The 5,943-nt window shown below is 45.5% G+C and overlaps 1 long non-coding RNA gene across 1 annotated transcript; it reads right to left on the bottom strand.

Moving 5' to 3' along the window:
* Window positions 1-5,327: 5,327 nt before the first annotated feature.
* On the bottom strand, window positions 5,328-5,702 carry LOC139027089 (uncharacterized). The gene is made up of 3 exons (XR_011479125.1): window positions 5,638-5,702; window positions 5,476-5,525; window positions 5,328-5,364 (listed from the first exon to the last, which is right to left on the bottom strand). It is a non-coding gene; the product is annotated as an uncharacterized lncRNA (long non-coding RNA).
* Between the last annotated feature and the right edge of the window lie 241 nt (window positions 5,703-5,943).

Genomic DNA, 5,943 nt, shown 5'->3' with positions numbered 1-5,943 from the left:
CTACCTCATGAAGCTGGTTGAGAGAATGCCAAGAGTGTACAAAGCTGTCATCAAGACAAAGGGTGGCTACTTTGAAGAATCTCAAATATAAAATATATTTTGATTTGTTTAAAACATCTTTTTGGTTACTACATGATTCCATATGTGCTATTTCATAGTTTTGATGTGTTCACTATTATTCTACAATGTAGAAATGAGTCAAAATAAAGAAAAATCCTTGAATGAGTAGATTGACTGGTACTGTATGTATTTAACATGACTGGGAATACAGATATGCATGTGTTGGTCACAGATACCTTAACGAAAGGTAAGGGTGTGGATCAGAAAACCACATCTCCTTCTCATACAGTTGATCAGGCTGTTGAATGTTTATATTTCGGTTCAGTATACTCTGTCATTTACTCAAGTGTTTCCAGTACTTTGGCAGTTACCTGTATGTCAGAGACGTGTAGTTACGAGTATGAATTCTTCACATTCATGAATCTGTGTATGTGTTCCATTCAGAGGGAGAATAGGTGAGATACAATATGGTCAGGAATACGGTCAGTGCCATTCATGAGCCCCATTACATTAATTTACTCCAGTGTTTCCATTACTTTGGCAGTTACCTGTATGTCAGAGACGTGTAGTTACGAGTACGAATACTTCACGTTCAAACATGAAGCACATCGTGATTGGCTGGACAGACTTCCAGCCAACATTTCCATTCAGACTCAGTCGTCTTGTGTGAATTAAACCCAGTGTCGAATAAAGACTAGGTTCAGAAAACCTCAGACTGTCACAAACTGTATGTTGGCCCTAATCTTTCAGATCGGCCCTGTCTTCCTGTTCTATAGGCCAAGCTAAACTGTCTGTTGGCCAGATCGGCCCTGTCTTCCTGTGCTATAGGCCAAGCTAAACTATCTGTTGGCCAGATCGGCCCTGTCTTCCTGTGCTATAGGCCAAGCTAAACTGTCTGTTGGCCAGATCGGGCCTGTCTTCCTGTGACTCTGTACCGGTACCCCCTGTATATAGCCTCCACATTGACTCTGTACCGTAACACCCTGTATATAGCCTCCACATTGACACTGTACCGGTGCCCCCTGTATATAGCCTCCACATTGACTCTGTACCGGTACCCCTGTATATAGTCTCCACACAGACTCGTACCGGTACCCCCTGTATATAACCTCCCACATTGACTCTGTTACCAGTACCCCTGTATATAGCTCCACAAATGGACTTCTGTACCGGTACCCCCTGTATATTAAGCCTCCAAATTGACTCTGCTACCGGTACCCCCTGTATATAGCCTCCACATTGACTCTGTACCGGACCCCCTGTATATAGGGCCTTCCACATTGACTCTGTACCGTAACACCTTGTATATAGCCTCCACATTGACTCTGTACCGGGTACCCCCTGTATTAGCCTCCACATGACTCTTGTACCGGTACCCCCTGTATGTAGCCTCTCATTTGACTCCTGTTAACCGGTTACCCCCTGTATATAGCTCCACATTGACTCTGTATTCAGTACACCCTGGTATATTAGCCTCCACATTGGACCTCTGTACCGTAACACCCTGTATATAGCCTCCACATTACTCTGTACCGGTACCCCCTGTAATATACCCTCACAGTTGACTCTGTACCGGTACCCCCTGTATATTAGCCTCCACATTGACTTCTGTACAGTAACACCCTGTATATAGCCTCCACATTGGACTCTGTACTGTAACACCCTGTATATAGCCTCCACATTGACTCTGTACCGGTACCCCCCTGTAATAGCCTCCACATTGACTCCTGTTACCGGTTAAACCCCCTGTATATAGCCTCCAACATTGACTCTGTACCGTAACACCCTGTATATAAGCCTCCACATTGAACACTGTACCGGTGCCCCCTGTATATAGCCTCCACATTTGACCTCTGTTACCGCGTACCCCCCTGTATATAGGGCCTCCACATTGACTCTGTACCGGTACCACCTGTATATAAGCTCTCCACATTGACTCGGTACCGCGTACCCCCTGTATATTAGGGCCTCCACATTGGACCTAGTACCGGTACCCACCTGTATATAGCCTCCACATTTGACTCTGACCTGTACCCCCTGTATAAGCCTCCCACATTGACTCTGTACCGGTTACCCCCTGTATATAACCTCCACATTGACTCTGCTACCGGTACCCCCCTGTATAGAGCCTTCCACATTGACTCTGTACCGGTACACCCATGTATATAGCCTCCACATTGACTCTGTTTTACCGGTACCCCTGTATATAGCCTCCACATTGACTCTGTCCCGGTTACCCCTGTATATAGCCTCCACCATTGACTCTGTTACCGTACCCCCCTGTATATTAGCCTCCACATTGCACTCTGTACCGGTACCCCCGTATATAGCCTCCACATTGACTCTGTACCGGTACCCCCTGTATATAGCCGGTCCACATTGACTCTGCTACCGGTACCCCCTGTATATAGCCTCCACAGGACTCTTGCTACCGGATACCCCCTGTATATAGCCTCCACATTGACTCTGTTACCGGTACCCCCTGTATATAGTCTCCACATTGACTCTGTTTACCGGTAACCCCCCTGTATATAAGTCTCCACATTGACTCTGTACCGGTACCCCCGTATTTAGTCTCCAACATTGACTCTGTACGGTCCCCCTGGTATATAGTCTCCACATTGACTCTGTACGGTACCCCTGTATATTAGCCTCCAACATTGGACTCTGACCGGTACTCCCTGTATATTAGCCTCCACATTTGACTCTGTACCAGTACACCCTGTATATAGCCTCACATTGACTCTGTACGGTTACCCCCTTGTATATAGCCTCCACATTGACTCGTGTACCGGTACTCCTGTATATAGCCTCCACATTACTCAGTACCGGTACCCTGTAATATAGTCTTCCACATTGACTCTGTACCGGTACCCCTGTATATAGCCTCCACATTGGACTCTGGTACCGAACTCCCTGTATTATAGCCTCCCACATTGACTCTGTACCGGTACCCCCTGTATTATTAGCCTCCACATTGACTCCTGTACCGGTACCCCTGTTATATAGCCTCCAACATGACTCTGTACCGGTACCCCTGTTATATAGCCTCCACATTGACTTCTGTACGGGTACCCCTGTATATAGCCTTCCACATTTGACTCTGTTACCGTAAACACCCGTGTATATACCTCCACATTGACTCTGCTACCGGACCCTGTTATATAGCCTCCCACATTGACTCTGTACTGGGTTACCCCCCTGTATATAGCCTCCACATTGGGGGACTCGGTACCGTAACACCCTGTTATAAGCTCCACATGACTCTGTACCGTAACCACCCGGTATTATAGCCATCCACATTGACTCTGTACCGTACCCCCTGTTGTATATAGCCTCCACATTGACTCTGTACCGCTACCCCCCTGTATATAGCCTCCACATTGGACTCTGACCAGTTACCCCCTTATATAGCCTCCAACATGGGACTCTGTACCGCTTTACCCCCCTGTATATAGCCTCCACCATTGACTCTGTACCAGTACCCCCTGTTATAGAGCCTCCACATGGACTCTGTACCGGTACCCCCCGTATATAGCCTCCACATTGACTCTGTTACTGGTACCCCCTGTATATAGGGGCCCTCCACATTTCACTCGGTACCGTCCCCCTGTATATAGCCTCCACATTGACTCTGTACCAGTACCCCCTGTAATATAGCCTCCACATTTGTGATTGTACCCGGTACCCCTGATATAGTCTCCACATTGACTCTGTACCGGTGCCCCCTGTATATAGCCTCCACATTGACTCTGTACCGTAACACCCTGTATATAGCCTCCACATTGAACCTCTGTACCCGTTAAAAAACACCCTGTATATAGCCTCACATTGACTCTGTACCGTAAACACCCTTATATTAAGCCTCCACATTGACTCTGTACCGGATACACCCTGTATATAGCCTCCACATTGACTCTGTACCCGCGCTACCCCCTGTATATAGAAACCTCCACAGTGACGCTGTACCGGTACCCCCTGTATATAGCCGTCCACATTGACTCCTGTACCAGTACCCCCTGTATATAGCCTCCACATTGACCTGTACGCTACCCCCCTGTATATAGCCCTCCACATTGACTCTGTACCGTTAAGACCCTGTATAGACCCTCCACATGATCTGTACCGTAATACCCTGTTATGCCTCCACATTGACTCTGGTACCGTAATACCTGTAAATATAGCATCCACATTGACTCTGTACCGTAATACCCTGTATATTGCCTCGCTATTGTTATTTTACTGCTGCTCTTTAATATTTGTTACATTTATTCCAATTTTTTACTTATCTATGTTGTTACTTAAGAAGTTCTAAGAAAAAAATAAGTGTTAAGGAATTGGTTGGTTAAAGGGCTTGGAAGTAGCCATTACAACACCTGTTCGGATTCGACGCATGTGACAAACACATTTTGATTTGATTTTGATTTGAGACATCCATGTTTTTACCAGGACACTTTTTCCTGCTGAAGACATCAGTGTAATATTACCCTTTAGAGTTTTAAATACATTATAAATGTTAATTGGAATTGTGTGGTTCACTCGGTGTGCCCCCCCCCCCTTGTCTCAATCACACAACCAGCAGTGATGCTTGAAAACAGCTATGAGCGTCTGTATTGAAAGTAGCATTCAATTCATGTTAGCTGTGGTGCACCTGCAACTCTACAGTGTTTTGTTACGTTCACATATAACCTGCAGCTCTCACCTGCAAACCAAGGCAGAGCTGATTTAAAGGGGATTTGAATTTCCAACCCTTTAAGAGGAAAAAAAGGAGGTTTAAATTCCTACCACTCGTCAGCCGTGTTTTAATGGATGGAAACAGGGGCTGATGAGACCTATTCAAATGCTAAACCCACGGGGGTATTCCTTACCCAGGCATCAATGGGGCGACTAAATTAAATCAACCACCGTCTGGTTTATTAATCGGTCCGGCTAAAGAAGTTAAACTCTCCACTCGGCCCCGGGGGCCCGTAGCCTCAGGACTCATTACAGTTTTACTAGTATTTCTTCAAGTAGTCTGGATTGTGGAGGACAGCTTTAGCCTTAGTCCACCTCAGTGGTTTAATATCAGATTACGAAATGTGTGTATTTATTATATTTTATAGATTTATATTCTCTGGAAAAATAAAAGAGTTGTCGTCTTATTTCATCACACTTCCAGTCTTCTTTCTCCCTCAATCTGACTGCATGAAACTCTCTATCTCATCACACTTTCCAGTCGTTCTGCCTCCTCAATCTGAACTGCATGAACTTCTTATCTCATTCACACTTTCCAGTCTTCTGCTCCTCAATCTGACTGCATGAACTCTTATCTCATCACACTTTCCAGTTCTTCTGCTTCCTCAATCTTGACTGCATGAACTCTTATCTCATTCACACTTCCAGTCTTTCTGCGCCTTCAATCCTGACTGCATGAACTCTTATCTATCACACTTCCAGTCTTCTGCTCCTCAATCTGACTGCATGAACTCTTAATCTCATCACACTTCCAGATCTTCTGCCTCCTCCAATCTGACTGCATGGAACTCTTATTCTCATCACACTTCCAGTCTTCTTGCTCCCCAATCTGGACTGCAGGACTTCTTATCTCATCACACTTCCAGTCTTCTGCTCCTCAAATCTGACTGCATAACTCTTATCTCATCCCACCACTTCCAGTCTTCTGCTCCTCAATCTGACTGCATGAAACTCTTATCTCATCACACTTCCAGTCTTCTTGCCTCCTCAATCTGACTGCATGAAAACTCTTATCTCAGCACACTTCCAGTCTTATGCTCCTCAATCTGGACTGCATGAACTCTTATCTATCACACTTTCCAGTAATTCTGCTCCTCAATCTGACTGGCATGAACAGAACAACTGCCTTGTTTAAAACCAATGCACTTG

This window comes from Salvelinus sp. IW2-2015, unplaced genomic scaffold (assembly GCF_002910315.2).
Source record: "Salvelinus sp. IW2-2015 unplaced genomic scaffold, ASM291031v2 Un_scaffold7381, whole genome shotgun sequence".
In the NCBI taxonomy this organism is placed as follows: Eukaryota; Metazoa; Chordata; class Actinopteri; order Salmoniformes; family Salmonidae; genus Salvelinus; species Salvelinus sp. IW2-2015.
This window is presented reverse-complemented; position numbering and strand designations above follow the sequence as displayed.